The sequence below is a fragment of the Leptonychotes weddellii genome, chromosome 2 (genome assembly GCF_054177405.1).
Source record: "Leptonychotes weddellii isolate Sample4059 chromosome 2, ASM5417740v2, whole genome shotgun sequence".
Taxonomy (NCBI): Eukaryota; Metazoa; Chordata; class Mammalia; order Carnivora; family Phocidae; genus Leptonychotes; species Leptonychotes weddellii.
In genome coordinates this window covers 162,687,663-162,709,226 of record NC_138370.1, presented here as the reverse complement: position 1 = coordinate 162,709,226, position 21,564 = coordinate 162,687,663, and the positions used below count along the sequence as shown (strand labels likewise).

The 21,564-nt window shown below is 40.8% G+C and overlaps 1 long non-coding RNA gene across 2 annotated transcripts in view; it reads right to left on the bottom strand.

The window, feature by feature from the left end:
* The window catches only part of LOC145720226 (uncharacterized), a 51,107-nt gene extending 29,777 nt beyond the window's left edge, over positions 1-21,330 (bottom strand). For both annotated transcript variants that reach the window (XR_014143085.1, XR_014143084.1), the window contains exon 1: positions 18,253-21,330. This is a non-coding gene — a long non-coding RNA (uncharacterized LOC145720226). The remainder of the gene's footprint in view (positions 1-18,252) is intronic.
* Positions 21,331-21,564: the final 234 nt, after the last annotated feature.

The window sequence follows — 21,564 nt, the reverse complement described above, 5'->3', positions numbered from 1 at the left end:
ACTGCCTTCGGCTCAGGTCATGATCCTGGAGTCCCGGGATCGAGTCCCGCATCGGGCTCCCTGCTCAGCAGGGAGTCTGCTTCTCCCTCTGACCCTCCCCCCTCTCATGCTCTCTCTATCTCATTCTCTCTCTCAAATAAATAAATAAAATCTTAAAAAGCAAAAACAAAAACAAAAAAAACCAAATCACCCAAAACTTAATAGCCTATTATTATTTTTCATGATTCTCTGGGCTTGTTCGGGATGGCCTCATTCATAGATCTAGTGGTTGGCAGGCTGGCGTGTGTGCCAGGATCTCAGCTGGGACAGCTTGCGTCTGGTCCACACGATCTCAACTCCTCCATATGCTAGCCCATGCTTCTCTCCATGACGGTCTAGGGTTCCAAAGAGGAGCAAGAACAAGTAGCTTTTAAACTTATGGTTGTGTCACTTTTGCTAATTTCTTCTGGCCAAATCAAGTTATATGGTTAAGCTTAAATTCAAGAGGGAGAGAAAATAGACTCCGTGTTTTGATTGGAAGAGCTTCAAAATACTATGACAATTTTTGCCATCTACCACCATCTATACTCTAGCCAGAATCGCTTCAGATCTTCCCAAATGGGAAATATGCAAACCCCCAACCCCGGGGCCCTGAAGTCTCATTCAATTATGGTGTCAGACTCAAAGCCCAGAATCTCACGATCTATATCCGGTCCAGATGCAGATGAGGCTGCTTGGATTCACATCATCAAGAACAGCTTCTCTGGTTCTCTCTCTGGAGACCTGGTGAACTAAGAAGACAAACCATCTACCTCTCTTCCATGAAAATGCACTGGCAAGACCAGAACAGGATAACCACAGTGGACACTCCCATCCAAAAAAGGAAAAGCAGGAAGCTGGAAATATTCCTTGGCTGGAGTCTAGATCTTCTCCCTGGGAAAGGTTTACTCTTTGTACCACCTTCTGGTCTCATCTTCTCCCTCTAAAATATCCTTCCATTTTATTTTTTTATTTTTTTAAAATTTTTTTTTAAAGATTTTATTTATTTATTTGACAGAGAGAGACACAGCGAGAGAGGGAACACAAGCAAGGGGAGTGGGAGAGGGAGAAGCAGGCCTCCCGCAGAGCAGGAAGCCCGATGCGGGGCTCGATCCCGGGACTCCAGGATCATGACCTGAGCCAAAGGCAGACGCTTAACGACTGAGCCACCCAGGCGCCCAATATCCTTCCATTTTAATAAGAAATCTCCCATGTTTCCAGAAGACAATGCTTCTGAGGCTTCTTCCTAGCCACAAAAGTTGGAATCCTAGAGATCTTTTCTCATTTTCAACTTTCTCTGTCCTTTTTGGTCCAAGTTGGAAGTACTCGTCCTAGCATAATTTTCTTAAAAATTATGTGCATGTCCTACGTTAATTAGTGGGGTTTATTTCCTACTCCAAACACCACATCCATAATTCTTCCAGAGAGATTTCTCTGGACTGGACCACAGGTTAGGTAACTGAGTAATTTGGACAGTACTAAATTGGACTCTTGGCTGAATTTTGTTTCTAGTTCTGGTTCTGCCGCTTACTGTTCCTAGATGACTGTGTCCACACCAGTGGCAACAGTGTATTTGGGGGGGGGGGGGTGTTATTATTATGGTCAGTTCCTTAAGAGATTTCTCCTGGGTATCAGATGTCAGGAATGGGGGTGCCTGGGTGGCTCAGGCAGTTAAGCATCTGCCTTCAGCTCAGGTCAGGATCCCAGGGTCCTGGGATTGAGTCCCATGTTGGGCTCCCTGCTCAGTGGGGAGTCTGTTTATCCCCCCTTCCTCTGTCTCTCTCCTGGCTCCTGCTATCTCTCCCTCTCTCTCAAATAAATAAATAAAATCTTAAAAAAAAAAAAAGATGTTAGGAATGGGTATGACAGTAAATGTAGAATCTGGTATACTTAGCCTTTTCTTTGGCTTGTATTTGTTTTTTATCTGCAACAATATGGGCTCCTTTAACTCTAAAGATTCTTGCTTGTCCAAAAACTCTAGCCTTTTATATTTTCCCTTATAAGGGGTCCAATATTGTCAAACTCCATGAAAACAGGATTTCTATACTAAATATAAAAAGAAACAGAATTTCTGGCAGGCTCTTTGATTTCTCTAAATAAATGAATTAATTCCAAATCAATGTCCCTGCAGGGTCTTTAAATAAGGCTAAAGAAAGGAGAGAGGACAAATCTGTATCACTTCAAATTAGAAAAACTGATCCAGAAAAATAAGGGTTCCTACAAGCCATATAAACCAAGAACTAATGGTTCTACAAAATATAATCAAGTTCAGCCTCTAAAAAATGATGAAAATCAATGACATTATTACAAAGTATATGGACAATGAAAAAAGTTCTGCCAAATTCAGAAGAGAACAAAATTGCAGAGATGCACAACAATGCTCCCTCATCCGACCTAAGGGTCTTAATTATACGGTTTTGTCTCTTTAACTGAGAAACATTCTTAATAGCTACTAACAACTCCGTTTCTACCTTAAGAGCTGTAGCTTTATCACAATTAACTCTTCTAATTTTCTAAAGAGTTGATAAAATTTGCATTTCATGAATAGAAAATACACTTTGAGCAAACAGTTTGATATACCTTGGTCACCTCTAGAGTGAATGAACAAACGACATTGTAAGTTGTTTTAAAATCTAATGGGGAACGGGGCTTCACTTTTGGCAATATTAGAGTACCCTAGATCAGATCTGTCCGCATACAGTAAAGAAGTAGGGAAATGGACAAAACATGTGGAACTGTTTGTGGACATTAGAGAACATGCAGCAAAGGACAATCCCTAAAGGAAGAGCAACATCACAGTCACCCCAGCTTTCTGCCTGGAAGCACTTTCTCAACTGTGCTGGAAAAGAGAACCTCAAGCAGAACACAGGAGTGTCAGTGAGTTCAGGAAGGAAAGACTGGCACTCAGCGAAGCCCTGTGGTTGTACTTGTAGAAAAGAAGCAGAAATGAGAGAACCATACAAAGAAAGAGCCCCAGGAATCTGCAGGGGATCTGCTCCAGACTATAACTGAATACTAAGTTGTGGATGCATGAGGTGAAATTTCACCAAGTCAGGAAAAAGCATTTGAGAAACTGTAAGAACTCTTACATGGAACTGAGAGATGTTTGTGTTTTAACCAGGCAGGGCAGGGAGGCCACAGTACCCACCAAGAATAGACACCTGAGGGTTACTGCTAAGTTGTAGGGGTAAACCAGCTTCACGGCGAAGTCCACACGACACAATATTGTGCCTGAAATACCAGCCTCTAGAGGATTAAGCAAATCTGCAAGTGTCTTAACTGTCTTCCAGAAGAAAATAACTCTAGTGCTTAAGACAACAAAATCCAACACTCAACAACATAGGAATCACAATGTACATCCTTCAGTTAAAATCTATAGACTGAGAAGCTGGAAAATGTCACCCAGGCACGAGGGGGGGAAAGTCAGTCAACAATAAAAAACACTAGAAATGACATAGAATGATAGTATCAGACAAGGACTTAAAAGAGCTATTGTAAATATGCTCAATATTTTATTCTAAAGGAAAACACACAATGAAAAATACAAAGAAAGACCAAATTAAGTCCTGGAGATGAAATATACACTATCTGAAGTGAAAAACTGTATGGGCTTAATAGAGATTAAGTATCTAATCTGTAGATACTTTAGTAGAAAAGATCAGTGAACTTGAAGATACAGGAATAGAAACTATCCAAACTGAAGAACAGAGAGAAAAACAGGTAAAAAATGAACAGAACTCCAGTGATTTTGGACAATGTCATGCTAATTTATGTGTAAGAAAAAGAAAAATCAAAGGAACAGCCTGCAGATTTCACAAATTTGATAAAAACAATAAACACGTAGATCTAAGAAATACATACACAAAGAAAACCACACCAAACACATCATAATGAAATTGCTGAAAACAAATGATAGAGAGAAATCTTAAAAGTAGTCAGAAAGATAAATCTTTTATTTAAAAAATCATCAATTCATCAACAGGCATAACAGTTCTAAGTTTATATATGCACTTAATTACAGAGTTTCAAATATATGAAGAAAAAAAATGACAGAACAGAAAGTAGATTGACTATTATCACTAGAGATTGCAATATCCCTCTCTGAACAAGTAATAGAACAAGTAGACAGAAATCAATAAGAACGCAGACATCCTTAATAACACTGTCAATCTAATGAATCTAACTTACATTTATAGAACATTCTATCTAACAAGAGTAAAATGTACATCCTTCACACATGTTCATCAAACATTCAACGAGAGATCACATGCTGGACATAAAACAAGTCTCAAATTGATAAGGCCTAACGACTTATGAAGTGTGTTCTCTGATTAACAAAGGAATCGAATTAGGCAATCAATAATTATAATAATCACATCTGGAAAATCTTCCAGCATACTTCCAAACACCACACGGGTCAAGGAAATGATGAACAAAATTAGAAAATATCTTAAAATGAGAATAAAAATTGAGGGATCCAGCTAATATAGAATTTAAAAGATAAACTTATAGCTCTAAATGCTTACACTAGGAAAGAAGAAATGATACATAACAGTGAACAAAGTTTCCATTTTAAGCATAGAAAGGAATAGCTTTGAGTTAATAAAAGGCATCTATGAAAACCCTATTCCTAACTCACATTTAATGGTGAAAGAATAAATGTTTTTCCTTTCAGATTGGAAATAACCTCAAGAAAACAACATAAAACACATACAGATTAGAAAGAATTAAAACTGTCTTTACTTGCAGGTAAAATGATCACATATATAGAAAATCCTAAAGGATCGACAAGAAAGTTACCATAATTGCCATGTAAATCTAGCAAGTTTACAAGATTAATACATAAAGATGTATTGTTTTTCTATATACATCAATGAACAATTAGAAACTGTTACTTCTTTCCCTTCCTGTTAATCCTGTTTTGCTTTGTTCCTTTGCCAATTCCCAACTGTTAATTTGTTATCCAGCCTTTCACATACTACATTCCAAACAAAACACTCAGTTAATCATAGCTCAGGAAGAACCTCACATTACCTGTAGATTGCAAAATGGCCACAAAGTCTTCCCATCCCGTATGCATACTCCTTTGAAGTATGACTTTATAGCTCTTCCCATCAAGAGATAGTCCGTTCTCTAGGTCCTTGCATCTGGGCTTGCCCACATGACTTAGGTGTTTAGCAGAACCTTAGCAGATGTGTCAGAAGCAGAGGCATGAAAAGTGCTTGGCCACTGGAGTTTACTTGCTCTTCATGCTCTTTGGAACCCTGGGACTCCCGTATGAGGAATCCAGAGCTAGCCTGCTGATGGATGAGAGAACACACAAAGCAAAGAGATGATCCCAACTGAAGCCCTCCTGTACCATCCAGCTACAAGCAGGCTGACAGCTGACCACTGAGATAAGCCAAGATGTCTCAGACCAAAAGGTATGCCCACCCAACCCCCGGGGTCCCGAGAAATAATGCTTGCATGAAGCCACTAAATTCTGGGGTGATTTATTACCCAGTGATATCTAACTGGCACAGGTTACTCCTGTTCTCATTCCAGTAGTGAAAGCAAATCACAAGCCCACAACTCACTTCAATGTCCAGCATCCCCAGCAGGTGTGTGAAGTAAGCTCCTAATGAACAGTAATCCTCTATGCCTCAGGGGTGAGGCTGTAGATCCCCTCCGTTCTTTAGAGATATACATGGATATATTTAGAAGTGAAAATGACATGATGTCTAAGTTTTAATGTAAAATAGTCCTTAAAGGAAAGGAGGAAGAAGGCAGAGGAATAGATGAAGGAAGCGTGACAGAACAGTAATAATTCCTGAACATGGGGTGTGGAGAGAGTGCATTCACCTGCTTGGGCTGTCATGACAGAATACCACAGGTGGGTGGTTTCAACAACAGCTATTTCTCTTCTCACAGTTCTGGAGGCTGGAAGTCTGAGGTGAGGGTGCTGGCATGGTTGACTGCCGGTGAGAGCCCTCTTCCTCACTTGCAGGGGGTCACCTTCTGTGTCCTCACGTGGTCTTCTTGTGTGCATGCGTGTGGCGAGAGATCTCTCTTCTTACAATCCCGAGAGATGAGGACTTCATCCTCATGACCTCATTTATCCTTAATTACCTCCAAAAAAAAAAAGCCCCATTTCTAAGCAGAGTCCCATTGAAGGTGAAATGAGGTTAGGACCTCAACAGAAGAATCTGAGGGTGGGGACATGATTCAGTCCACAGCAGGGATTGAATTTATTATACTACCATTTCTAATTTTACATTTGAAAACTTCCATAAGATTTAGGAGATGTAACTGTATTTTGGCTCCTGTGTGTTTATACTTGATTTAGTGAGAAACAGAAAACACTGGAAGGTTCTATGATCCCATCAGACCCTTAAAAATCTCTTGACTAGGTGATTAGAAATGACAGTTCAAGATAGTAAAGCTGTGAATTTGCGTTAATGTCCCATCTTCTACTTCCTTCCAGGTTGCTGGTACTACTGTAGTTCCACATCACATCTGCCATAGAAAGAGAGGGTGACCGGCCTCCCTAGGGCTGTCTCTCCTCTCCCCCATCTATCTCAAGTGGCTCTAGCTTCCATTAGAACGGACACGCTGGGGGAAGAGGTTAAGAAAGGTGTTACTGGAACAGGAACTGTCATATGCTGGCCCTGAGCTCTCTGGGCCCAACTCTGCTGCCATTTCCCTGACACAGATGGATGCATATGGTCACTTGGAACTCCTTCCTTAAGCACAGGAAGTCGAGGGCCCACTTGCGGACTCTTCCGGCGGAGACTCCCTGCTCCCACAGAGGGCAGTCCTGGGCAGGCCTCACGGAAACCTCCTGCCAGCCATCTCTCCTGTGAGGCCCGTATCTGATCCACAGAAAATACTCACCCTTCCTTTCCCCCCAGTCTGTGCCTGTCAACCTACATCACAGCAACAACACTCTGAGCTCAGTCCCCAAAGCAGCAACTTGCATCTTAGTTTCCAATTACACAGAAACACATTATCACAGATTTATTATTTGACAGTTTAGGAGATGAAATGTCCAAAATCACCAAAATCAAGGAGCCACTAGGGTGGCATTACTTTTTCTTTTTAATTTTATTTTATTATGTTATGCTAGTCACCATACACTACATCATTATAGGGTGGCATTACTTCTAAGGGCTCTGAAGAAACAGAGAGAACCCACTGCTTGCCTTTTCCACCTTCTAGAGGCTACCTGCATTCCTTGGCTCATGCCACACTGCTCTGACCTCTACTTCCGTTATGACGTCCCCTCGGGCTGACCATCCCGCCACCGCCTTCTCCAAAGGATCCTCGTGATGCCACTGAGCCCACCTGGTTATCCAGGATCATCTTGCCATCTCAAAATCCTGAACCACTTTTGCAAAGTCCTGTTTGCCAAGTGGGGTAACATATTCACTAGTTCCAGGGATTAAGATGTAGACACCTTTGAGGGAACATCCTGTCTTCCACGTTTCTCGGGGGTTGGGGTGAGTTGGACCCCATTTCATTATGCCTCTGTTTCAAAGAACACAGAGGGCCTTCCCTGGCTTCCTCATGGAAATCCTTCCCACCAGGCTCGAGGTAAAGAAGGCAGCACTCCACCCCTTCCCCAGGGACTGCAAGAGGCTTCCAAAGAACTCTCTTCTCCTGTCCCCACACAAAGGGCTATCTGGCCTCTTCTCTGACCCTTTGTCTGTCAGACAGATACAGACTCGTGGAATAGGTACCTTCACATTTCTTTCACAGAATTTGTATGCAATGCTTTCACTCCATTTGGTATCTTGATATTCAGAGAATCAACACCTTAGTTGAAACCAAGGCGTGGAAAGTTCCACTCTAACATCCTGTACATAACTATTTCCCTAAAGCAGAAACATGAAATTATAAATAGATCCTCATGAATTGTTAAATTCTTAAAGCTTGTCTCCTATTTGGTGACGGAATGTATTTAATGAGTCAAAAGGAATTTCAATATTCAAAGGTGAATATTAAATGAATAACACTCTATATAACACAAAAATACTTTCAGGAGAGTATTTTTGCTTCTGAATAGCTTTTCAGTCAGTTATACTGTTCCTTCTTGAATTAAGAACTATCACTCAACCAATCTTCTGCTCATGTGAAAAAGAGTAATTTGAGCCGGAGAGCAAACCTCACCTGCAAAACAGTAAATGTGATATGTGATGTTGGCATACTCTATTTTGCCTAAAGAAAGGTATTTTTTCATTCTCAAACCTCTCTCTCATAGTGTGATAGCTAAAACATTTATAAAATCCACAAAATAATGGTACCATAATTTATATGTATACATTATTAGGCATTTCTACTAAAATGATAAGAATGAATAGAGTGTTTATGCAAAAATGAAAACTGTAGTATTTGATTGTCAGATCTGGAATATTTCTTCCATCAAATATTCCATCAAAACAGAGATGTCTAACCTCTGAGAACACACACAAAAAAATGAGATGGAGGCCCTATTAGTATATTAGTTTGAACTCTTTTGAGATGCAAGTAACAAATTAACTACACTTTCAGCCAAAAAACCCCCAAAAAACAGAGTGGGGGAGGGAGGGGAGACTCAATGATAGAATGTATGGCACAGAATTCACAGGCAGGGAATGCAGCTGGACTGGAGGAAATTTCTAAACCCTGTTTCTTGTCTCTACTCCCTCTGGTTTTCTGCATTGTTCTCTCTGGCGGCAGGGTGACATGACAGAATATAGGACAGCCAAAGGATCCTAAGTCTTAACCCATCAAGTGACTGAAAGAGATTTCTTTTTATTTTTTTTTTAAAGATTTTTATTCATATGAGAGAGAGTGAGAGAGAGTGTGGGGGGGGAGGGGCAGAGGGAGAAGCAGACTCCCCGATGAGTAGGGAGCCTGATGTGGGACTCGATCCTGGGACTCTGGGATCATGACCTGAGCCGAAGGCAGACGCTTAACCAACTGAGCCACCTAGACGCCCAAGAAATTTCTTTTTAGTTCAAATTCCCAAGGAAGAGACGGCCGACCCTGGCTGGGGTCATATACCCATTCCTGGAGTAATTAACTATGGCCAGGAGATCACACTGCATGGAGACGGCATCCACTGTAGATGAGCGTGAGATGGAGAGCTTCGAGAAAGACGACTGTAACAGGTCACTCCAAAGTGCTGGGATAGCTAATGCTGAATACCTAAGAGACGGTTCACATCTGGACTCATAAATCCTATAGGTCTCCAAGTGTGAGCTTTCAGTCTTGTACTATGTTTGCTTCTTCCATCTGAGGAAGTGGCATTGAGCAAGGACGGCCATATCTATTTTACCATCGCTGGTTGGGGGATATTCATAGAAGGATGCAGGCAGTAAAAATTTAAATACCAACCCATGTGGTTATAAACTCAGAGGAGATAAACCAGAGCCCAGGCCATGACTGATAAACTCCCCTGTTTTCTATCTCTAAAAGTGGGTAGATTTCTTCCTGTGACTACAGCCCCTGAGGGACTCACTTTTGTGTGGTATATCTTGGCTGCAAATTCCTGTCTCTGTAGTATCCAGGCCCTCTGTCAACAAAACCAGTCAAACCTTCCAGGCCTGCCATGGTGTCAGTTTGCCAATGGAACCCTGATGTCAGTAGAATGTATGGAAATCTCATATAAACGCAACTTACCAAACACAGTTTGCATTCGATGCTAAGAACTTTTAAGTTGTAATGAAAAGTCTGACTCAAACCATTCCCTCTTTAAAAATTTCCATTTTTTACTATAATAATTCTAAAGGGTTTTCTTCACTTTTTCATAAAGCTAAACTACTTCAGGGAATATTCTAGGTGAGAAAATCATCTACGTGTCTCCCGAATCATGGTTAGAATTGTTCTACAGCAAGATACTCTTTTCGGGTTTTGCCTACACTGAGGAGTCTCACAGGCAATGTATCCTCAAATGCAAGCACATTCTGGCATTTTCACCATATGCCATTCACCCCAGAAACCTCTAATGGCATGGAAAAAGAAGAAAACCCTGTTAAAATGAGGAGTTATGAAACTTAAGCAGGTAAGGGGATCCTTGGTGGGAGGGTTAAAAACAGAAATGATGAATAAACTTTAAAAAAACAGTTCCTCAGGCGCCTGGGTGGCTCAGTTGGTTGGGCGACTGCCTTCAGCTCGGGTAGTGATCCTGGAGTCCCTGGATCGAGTCCCACATCGGGCTCCTTGCTCGGCAGGGAGTCTGCTTCTCCCTCTCACCCTCCCCCCTCTCATGTGCTCTCTCTCATTCTCTCTCAAATAAATAAATAAAATCTTTAAAAAAATAAAAATAAAAAAAATAAAAAAACAGTTCCTCACTGTATTCTAAGGGAAGCAGAAGTAGCCTATTATTTTATTTAAAATAAACAAAAAGGAAAACATGGAAGTATTTACACAATCCTATGGTCCTCATTATTTCCAAACAATATTCACAGAGAAATACATAGCTCTAATTGTAGATTTTTTAAAAAATGGAAAAGTTAAAAACCCTTTCTAAAAAGCCAGAGAAAGGAGTGCCCGGGTGGCTCAGTCTGTTAAGCATCTGACTCCTGGATCTCAGGGTTGTGAGTTAAAGCCTCGCGTCGGGCTCCACCCTGGGTGTGGAGCCTAAATGAATGAATGAATGAATGCCAGAGAAAGGATAGCAATGCAAACTGCAAAAACAGGAGAAGGAATAATGAAGAACAAAAGTCCATAGCAGGAGAAAGCAAATGTAAAATAGACAAAGTGAACAATACCAGAACTGGTTTCCTGAAAAGGTTAACATAAGTGTCAAACCTCTAAGACTGAATTTTTTAAATGGAGAAAGCCCAAGTAGCATTATCAGGAATGAAATAGGTGAAATTAGTATACACTTTAAAGGATGAGAGGAAATTAGAAAGATCTTTATGACAATAAATTTGTCAACTTTTGATGAAATGGCCAGATTCTTTAAGAAAATAATACATCTTATACAACTGAACAAGAAAATACAGAAAAATTTTAATAGTTCAAGATCTTTCAGAAAATTGACTTTGTAACTGAAAAACTACCCATGAAAGAAAACTTGAGGCTCAGGTAACTCCCCTTGAAAATGCTCTTAAATACTTAGGGAAAAAATAACCAATCTTACAAAAACTCCTTCTGAGAACAGAGAAATATCAAGTATCACAATTCATGTTAAGAGGCCAGGATAACATTCATCTAAAACCTTTTAAAAAGGATATTAAAAGAAAAGTATAGACCAATTTCTCTAATAAACGTAGATGCAAAAACCCAAAAGGTACATATGCAAATCAAGTCCAGTTTTATAGAGAAAGGGTAATATTATTATACGACCAAATAGCATTTATTCCAGGAAGACAAAGTTGGTTTCACATTCAAAATTCAGTCGAGTACTTGACTATAGTAACAGAATAAAAAGAAAACCATGTATTTCAACAAATACAACAAAAGCATTTGATAAAATCCAAATCCCATTCATGGTAAAAACTCAGCTAACTAAGCATTAAAAACACTTTCTTAATATCATGGAGGGTATCTACAGAACACCTATTTCTATATCGTATATAAAAAGGTGGAAGACTATGATTATCAGTGCAAAAATCTGCAACAAAACACTAGCAACAAAAATTCAACAGCACACTGAAAGGATTATACAATATGGCCAAGTGGGATTTATTCCTGGAGTGAAAGGATGATTCAGCATATGAAAAATCAATCACTGTTAATATGCCACACTGACAGAAAGAAGAGGGAAAGACATGATCATCTCAATTGATGCAGAAAACGCATTTGACAAAATTAAACAAAAAAATTTAAAAACAAAAAACAAAAAACTAGGAACAGAAGGAAATTACTTCAACACAATCAAGGCCATCTATGAAAAGCCCATAACTAAAACCATACTCAATGGTGAAGAAAAACTTTTTCCTCTAAGATCAGGAACAAAACAGAGATGCTAACTTTTATCACTTTTATTCAACACAGTACTAGAAGTCCTAGCCGAAAGCAATTAGACAAGAAACAGAAACAAAAGGCACCCAAATTAGAAAGGAAGTTAAATTATCCCTGTTTCCAGATGACATAATATTATATCCAGAAAACCCTAAAGATTCAGGAAAAAACAAAAACAAAAACAAAAACAAAACCCTGGTCAAATAAACAAATTCAGCAGAGTGCAGGATACAATAATATCAAGACACAAAAATCAGTTGTTTCTACACACTAACAATGAACAATCCAAAAATAAGTTGAAGAAGACACTCCCATTTACAATAGCATCAAAAAGAATAAAATACTTAGGAATATATTTAACCAAGGAAGTGAAAGACTTGTATACTGAAAACTACAAAACACTGCCAGAAGAAATTTTAAAGAAGACACAAATTGATGGAAAGACATTCTATGTTTATGGGAGTGGAAGGCTCAGTATTGTTAGGATGTTAGGATGTTATGATCACCATGCAAAGTGATCTACAGCTTTATTTTTTTAAAAGATTTTATTTACTCATTTGACAGAGAGAGAGAGAAAGAGCACAAGCAGGGGGAGCGGCAGGCAGAGGGCAGAGGGAGAAGCAGACTCCCCACTGAGCAAGGAGCTCCATGCGGGGCTCAATCCCAGGACCCTGAGATCATGACCTGCACGGAAGGCAGACACTTAACCTACTGAGCCACCAGGTGCCCTGTGATCTACAGGTTTAACGCAATCCTTATCAAAATCCAAAAAGTATTTTCTGCAGAAATAGAAAATGTCATCCTAAAAATCATATGGGATCTCAAGGGGTCCCAAATAGCCAAAGTAATTGTTTTCTGAATTATATAACCTCCAAATTCTTATGTTGAAGCTCTAACCTCCCCCCACCCCCATCCTCCCTCCACAGAGCTCAGAATGTAACCATATTTGGCTGATTGAGTTAAAAAGAGGCCTTTGGATGGGCCTTAATCCAATCTGACAGATGTCCTTCTAGGAGGAAATTTAGATACAGAAAGGGACCTCAGGGATGTGCCCACAGAGAGGAAAGGCCATGTGAGAACAGACCAAGAATGGGACTATCTGAAAGCTGAGAGCAGAGGCCACTTAAGAAAACAAACCTGCAGACACCATGACCTTAAACTTCTAGCCTTCAGAACTGTGAGAAAATAAAAGCCTGCTGCTTAAGCACCCAGTCTGTGGTACTTTGTTACAGTCGCCCTAGCTAACTAATACAGCAATCCTGAAAAAACAAACGTAGGGGCCTCACAGTTTCAGATTTCAAAACTTATTACAAAGCTCTAGGAATCAAGAGTGCGGTACTGACATAAAGACAGACGTACAGACCAATGGAGTAGACTAGAGAGCTCAGAAATAAACCCTCAGATACAGGGTCAAATGACTATCAACAAGGGTGCCAAGACCATTCAATGGGGAAAGGACTGTCTCTTCCACAAGTGGGGTTGGGAAAAATGAATATCCACATGCAAAAAATGAAAGTTGGAGGCTTACTGTAAACCACACAAAAATGGCTCTTTCATCTGGGCTGCCAACATGCCATGTAGACTGAGGAAGACCCAGAAACTTCGGAGCCACCAAAGCCGGGGCCACGGCTGCATGGGCAAAAGCCAAAAGCACCCCAGGAGGGCCGGGGTCATGCTGGTGGTGTGCATCGCCACAGGACCACCTTTGACAAACACCACCCAGTTTGCTTTGGAAAAGTTGGTATGAGGCATTACCACATAAGGAGGAACCCGAGCTCCTGGCCAACTGTCAACCTTGCTAAACTGTGGACCTGGGTCAGCAAGCAAATGTGGGTAAATACCTCCAGAAATAAGACCGGAGCTGCTCCTATCACTGATGTGGTGCGATCAGGCTACTACAAAGTTTTGGGGAAGGGAGAGCTTCTAAAACAGCTTGCCATTATGAAGGCCAAATTCTCCATCAGAAGAGCTGGGGAGAAGATTAAGCACTGGGGGTCTTGTGTCCTGGTAGCTTGTGTCCTGGTAGTGGAAGGAGGTTCAATCAAGGCTAACGAGTGGAAAAAAAATACAAAAATGATTTAAAGTGAATCAAAGACCTCAATGTAAGACCTTAAACTATAAAACTCTTAGAAGAAAACAGGGGAAAAGCTTCATCACATTGGGTTGGCAAATATTTCCTGGATATAATACCAAAAGCATAAGGAACACAAGCAAAAATTGATAAATAGAACATCAACTTAAAAACTTCTGTGCATCAAAAGACACAATCAAATAATGAAAAGAAAACCTACAGCATGGAAGAAAATATTTGCAAATCATACCTCTTATAAGGGGTTACTATCTAGAATATTAAAGCACCTCCAACTTCACAACAAAAAAACCTAATAACTCGATGGAAAAAACAGACAAAGGATCTCCATATTTCTCCAAAGATACACAAAATGGCCAATGACAATCTGAAAAGATGGTCACTATCACTTAGCAAAATGCAAATCAAAACCCAAATGAGCTACTGCCTCACACCCATTAGGAAAACCACTAAGAAACAAAATAGAAATCAAGTGTTGGTGAGGATATGGAGAAATCAAAACCCATGGGCAAATGGTGAGAACGCAGAATGGTGCAGCCTCCAGGAAAAATATTATGGTGGTTTCTCAAAAAATTAAGACTAGAATTGCCATATGATATGGCAATTCCACTTCTGGATATAAATCCAAAAGAATTGAAAACAGGGTCTCAAAGAGGTATTTGTAGTACACTGATTTTCACAGCAGCATTATTCTCAAGAGCAAAAAGATGGAAGCAATCCAAAAAAGACAATGTGGGACATACACACAAGGGAATATTATTCAGCCTTAAAAAGGAAAGAATTCTGACGCATGCCACAACATGAATGAATCTTGAGGGCATCATGCTAAGTGAAATAAGCCAGTCACAAAGAGACAACTATGTATGATTCCACTTACAAGAGTTACCTAGAGTAATCAAATTTACAGAAACAAAGTAGGACGGTAGGTGCCAAGGGCTGGGCGGAAAGGAATACGGGGAGTTAATGAGTATAGAGTTTCAGTTTTTTGTTTTTGTTTTTTTTTTAAGAGTTTCAGTTCTGCAAGGCCAAAACGTTCTGGAGATTAATTACGTAACAACTGTGAATATATTTCACCTTCAGCAAATGAGCCTTGCAATATAATCACTGTTAAATAAGAATATCAAAGGACATAGATCAGGATGGATACTGAATTTCCATGTATTTCCTGAATTCTTTTAAAAAATGGTGACCATGACATAATTTGCAAACTGACATGAAATCTAACATTTTTGGGGGCGCCTGGGTGGCTCAGTTGGTTAAGCAACTGCCTTCGGCTCAGGTCATGATCCTGGAGTCCCAGGATCGAGTCCCGCATCGGGCTCCCTGCTTGGCAGGGAGTCTGCTTCTCCCGCTCCCGCTCCCCCTTCTTGTGCTCTGTCTCTAAAATAAATAAATAAAATCTTAAAAAGAAAAAAAAAAAGAAATCTAACGTTTTTGTTTGGGACTCATAATGGATCAGGGCTTTTTTTGAAAGTAAGATTTTTAACAGGTAAGACGAAGAGGTGGGAATAGAGCTCACTGTTTTCCATCCTGGGAGTCTATCCCCATGGCTGTCTGGTTATTTGTTCACCAAGCCATCTTTCCTTCCTTCCTGGGCACAGAGCTGGACTCGGTTGCCTAGCCCACTCTGCAGTTAGGTGTGGCCACAACTGTTCTCTGGCCAATGTGACATAACACATGCCATCTCCAGACCTGATCGATAAAAGCCGCCCATGTGCTACCGTTCATCCTCCGAGGAAGGGCCCAGAGAGCGAAGAGATGGGGTGAGAGCCCCTGGGGGAGGCTGCCGGGCTAGTGACATGTACACCAGACCCACTGCTTCAGCAAGAAATTCTTACAGTGGTAAGCCCTTAAAATGATGCATTTTTTTAAAATATGAAGTTTAAAAGAAAATACGTAACTAAGCAGTAAAAATTGTTAATCATGGTTGCCCACGAAACATTTTTCGTCAGCGTTATGTAGGGATGGACACCAATCACAAAACAAACATCCTGCTTAGCAGTGGAAGTTCATTACTTTCATGCGGAGTATCTTCCTAGACCCAGTCTTCACCGAGTTGGGGACCCATGACTACTCCTGGCTTTGTGAGCAGTCACATCCTGCCTATTTATTTGCTCACGTGAACACTCTACTTTAGCTGTACAAACCAACCTTCATCAATATCATATGCAAAGATACCAAATACTATGATCGTGCCATTCAAGATGGCTTTAGCTGGATTCTTTACATGGTGAATACATCTCAAGAACCCTCTAGAAAGATTTTGAACTTCTGAAAAATGCATGGAATATTCTGATAAAAATTTTCATCAGTACCTTCTCACACTAGATATACAGCAGCCGGTAATGGATTAAACATATACACGCACACACACTTTTTTCCCACCACATTGTAAACATAACACAATTAGAAGGACAATATGTGTTTCAGACACTATAAAGCAAAAGTCGGCTGGAAAGAATCTAACGAAATTTCAGCCAGGAATTAATTCTAAGCATCCAACTCTATAAGCGTAGGTAGTGGTCCATCGCTGACTATAATATGGATCTTGTAAGTTCACACTCGGTGTCTACCTCTGAGCCACAGGCATCCCCAGTAAAAAGAAGCTGAAAGAAAGCTACGACCAAAGGCTGCTGGGGGCTTCACATACACCAGCAGGTTTGCCAAGGAAGGTGGAAAGGCAGGATGAGTCAGTGAGAGTAACTGAGTACACAGAATAAACAGTTACAAATTTCTCCCAGAGGAGTTGGCTTCATTAATACAAATAAAATCTATTGGATTTATCATCCCTTGTATTTCACTGAAAAAAAAAAAAGTGAGTTGACCCATGTGACAGCATTAATATAAATGTTGGAGAAAATATGGCAAAATTGGCAAGAGTAATGAATGACCCAAGTTTGGGAAACACTATCCTAAGTGCTATAAATAATCAAATCATCTCTCAGATAAAAGCACTGGAGTGAATATTAAAATAAACGATTCTGGAACCCTGAAGAGAAAAAGAGAATTAACATTTGCTTTAAATTTTGGATTGCTGCTGAAGGACTCACTTTTCTTGATGATTTAGCTTAATTCCTGGCTGAAATGTTTTCAGTTATTTTTTTTTTTTTACTTTCACATTTTTTATGGTCTCAACCAACTTCAGTTTGGGCATTCTGAACTCAGTACCTGAAACACATAGGTTTGCAGGTTTTAACTTTCTTATTTTTCAATAATGAGCAATATGTAAGCCTCAGCATCTATATATAAGGTGCCATCTGTTCATAAGATTACATTTATATAAATATATTGAACACGGATATAGAGTTAAGTTGCATGTGCAAAAAATCCCAAGATTTCAAGATTAGTTACTACCTATTATGACCTGAAATATTAATATACATTTGTACATGTATATAAATCTAGTCACACAAATACTCAAGCACATACCTGATTTCTAACTGCTACCTAAAAACATAGGCTGGTATTTAACACTAGCAAATAACATCAAGTTATTATATTATATTACATAGTGTGTGACAACAGGATTAAAAAAGCTTTCATGGAATAAAATAATAAATCATATGCATTTCCTTGAGCAGAACATGACCAATTGTAACTCATTATGAAATTAAAACTCAAACGAAATAACCAGGATGAGAAGAAGGTTTGGTTAAACTATAGGTCATAAATACCATGAAGAGATTGAGTCATTGCCTCCAGGGAAGCAAGGCCGTGTGCTGCAAAGCTTGGTGACCTCAGCATCAGAAATGGGTCCTGTACCTAGATAGAGCATAACTGGCCAGCACGTTCAGCAGGTCAGAAATTCTTTGAGCCCCAGTTGCCAAAATTTTTAAATGGGGAAAATGAATGAGCCAATCTCTGAGAAAACCGAAACACCTCTTAACGGTTTACATTTCTCTGAAAAATAGAGAAACCTCAACCAGCAACAAGCCATAAATCAAAAATGACAAAGGTGGGGGGATACAATGTGTTCTTCATATCCTATACACAAACATCACATTCTGACTCAAGTGACTACTGAGTGGGATGCATAAAGTCATTGCTCATCACTTTCTATGCTTTGAGTATCCACACACTCCAAATATTTTTAGTGGTATCTTTATTTCATTCCAAGTATTTGATTTTTTTCTGTCCTCCACCCCTCCCCTATGCCCAGGCTTCTTGTCTTCTGTTACCTACATGAAGTTATATTTAAGTTAATAGATACTTACTGAATGGCCAGTGTGTCCAGGAAGGGAAATTCCTCACTTCCTGTGAAGAGGTAGGAAATAGTAGAAGAACAAAGTTCTTTTCCCATGTGAAGTCAACCTATGGGTCAGAGAAAGAGGTCAAACATTGTAAGGATGCTTTGCAAAATATAAGAGCAAAATTAAAATAGCAATAAACAAATAGGCATTATTCACTCCATCTCTTATTAGTTTATCTTTGTCATTTCTAAACATTATCCTACACATATACATCAACTTACTAGGAGACCCTGGGTCAGGCAGTGGTTCAATGTGCAAGTGTCAAATCTATCCATTTGGTTTCCTTGTTTCCCCCATCAAAAAGAGTGTCTCTAAAACTAACATCTGACAAAAGCTATTTCTATTTGAATAGAACTACCAGTTTTATTATTGCAAAGCAAAATAATGTCTAATGCAGTAACCCAATGACAAGTGAACATTTACACTCTAATAAGCTATCCTGTGGTGTCTCTGAGAATTACTCTATATAAGTGGAACAGTATATCGCTCAGATTTGAGGTTGATCAAGCTACACTTGACTCTCAGCATTTCTTGAATGTATACTTTGAATCTGATCTGATTCAAACCTTTAGTCAGCTGCCACAGATCTGAGCTGTGCCTCACTTCTCAAGCGTTGTCTTGCCTATCTGAGGGCCTAGATGCGCAAAGGGGGGCAGGGCAGACCCAATCTGACCTTCAAGAAGTTCCAGGAATGAACTTCCAGGGAAGATGGTGGTGTGGGAGGACCCTAAGCTCACATGATCCCACAGACACAACTAGATAACAGCCAGGTCAGTGTAAATAACCCAGAAAATAACCCAGAGACTGAAAGGCCAGACCCTCCACAGCCAAATGTAGAGAAGAGGCCACACTGAAGAGGGTAGGAAGGGCAGAGACAAGGTTCGGCGCTAAACAGACCTGCAGGACCGTCCACAGGAGGGGGGTAGACCATGACACCACGGGTGTAGAGAGGGGAGAGAAGCAGATTCTCAACCCAGGGAGCCTGCATGGGAAAGATGAATCCCCATAATGTTTGGCTTTGAAGACGAAGGGGCCAAGTTTCTCGAGTTCTTACACTCAGCAGGGCCTAACACCCAGAACTTTAAAAATCAGCAGGCTCCGTGCCAGGAGAGCAGAGGGTGGAGTTCCTACCCTTGAGCAGACAGCACAGCAAACAGCCCCCCAGAAATACAGCACAGAAGCAGCAGTTTGAAAAATTCCTGGGGCATACAGGACGCAGAGTCTACTAACCTCAGAGCGTGCGCTGGGGGGCCCGGGATCTTTGGAGACTTCTCCAGAAGAAAAGGAGTTGGCAGGTGCCATTTCCCTCCCCTGCACCCCAGTCTAGACACATGAACACCTGCGAGAACCAGCATAGTGGCAACACTCTCTACCTAACTTGCTAACTCCATGCCCCACCCCCATGTTCTCCTGCGGGCACACCCCCTCCAGCCAGATGCGCTAAGGTCCCCTCCTGCAGCAAACCCACACAAGAGTTGCTAACACCACAAGCCCACCCTCTACTCCCCTCCACCTGCCACACTTCTGCAGATCCACTCCCTCCACCTGACCTGCCTCAGTCCCTTCCCTCAGGGGACCAGCGCAGACCTTACTGGTACCACATGCCCCAACACCATGTTCTTCTACCAATGAACCCCCTCCACTTACTCCTGTCTAGAGCCCACACGAAGTAGTGCCACAAGCCTGGCAGTGTGCCAGCAGCCCTGACAGGGGCCAGCACCACTCCAAAGTGACCCGTGCCCAAGGGAGAGAAGATAGCCACACACACCGGTCTGATCGCAGCCCCAGAAGTGGGCTGCAGGCAGACATCTGGTCTGACTGCATGCCCCGTTCAACAATGAACACTTCTCAGGGAACAAGTGCTACTCTATCTCTAGCGAGTACCTGGTCTGACTCAACTTAAGCCCAAGGTGGCCCACTGGCCCACTAACACAGAGACCAAACCCTGCCCACAACCAGGCAGAGAGTCATCGCAGATGATTGAAGCGCCAGGTTCTGGGGGAGAACAGGGGACACTGCACTGCAGGACATACAGGACCTCTTCTTCATAAGGCCACTACTTTCAAGAGCAGGAGACATAGCTGACTTTCCTTACACACAGAAACAAACATAGAGTTAGACAAAATGAGGAGGCAAAGAAGTATGTCCCAAATGAAAGAATAGGACAAAATGACAGCAAGAGAGCTAAACAAAATGGAGATAAGATATATGCCTGACAGAGAATTTAAAGTAAGGTCATAAAGATACTCACTAGACTTAAGGCTGTAGGACCTCAGTGAGACCTTAAAGAGAGAAAACAAAAAAGAACCAATCAGAGATAAACTCAATAGCTGAAATGAGTAATACACTAGATGGAACATGTAGCAGACTAGAGGAAGCAGAAGAACGGACCAGTGACCCGGAGGATAGAGTAATGGAAAACAATCGAAGCTGAACAGAAGAGAGAGAAAAAAGAATAATAAAAAATGAAAACAGACTCAAAGAACTCAACAACAACACCAAGCATAAGTGTAGTAACATTTGTATTATAGGGATTTCAGAAGGAGAAAAGAGAGAAAAGGGGGTGGAAAATTTAGTTGAAGTAATAATAGCTGAAAACTTCCAAATTTAGGGAAGGAAACAGAAATCCAGATCCGGGAGGTACAGAGAGCCCCCAACAAAATTAACCCAAGGAGGTCTACACCAAGACACATAGTAATTAAAATGGCCAAAAGTAGTAATAAAGGGAAAAATTTTAAAGTAGCAAGAGAAAAGAAAGCAGTTACATATGAGGAAAACCCCATAAGGCTATCAGTTGATTTTTCAGCAGAAATTTTGCAGGCCAGAAGAGTGGCATGATATACTCAAAGTGCTGAAAGTAAAAAACCTACACCCAAGAATACTGTATCTAGTAAGACTATCATTCAGAATAGAAGGAGATAAAGAGTTTCCCAGACAAACAAAAGTTAAAGGAATTCATCACCACTAAATCAGCTCTACCAGAAATGTTAAAGGGGACTCTGAGTGAAAGGGGAAGACCATAAGTTTGAGTAAAGAAAGCAGGAAGGAGGGCGCCTGGGTGGCTCAGTTGGTTAAGCGACTGCCTTCGGCTCAGGTCATGATCCTGGAGTCCCTGGATCGAGTCCCACATCGGGCTCCCTGCTCGGCGGGGAGTCTGCTTCTCCCTCTGACCCTCCCCTCTCTCATGTGCTCTCTCTCATTCTCTCTCTCTCAAATAAATAAATAAAATCTTTAAAAAAAAAAAAAAAAGCAGGAAGGACAAAGCAGTAAAATCAG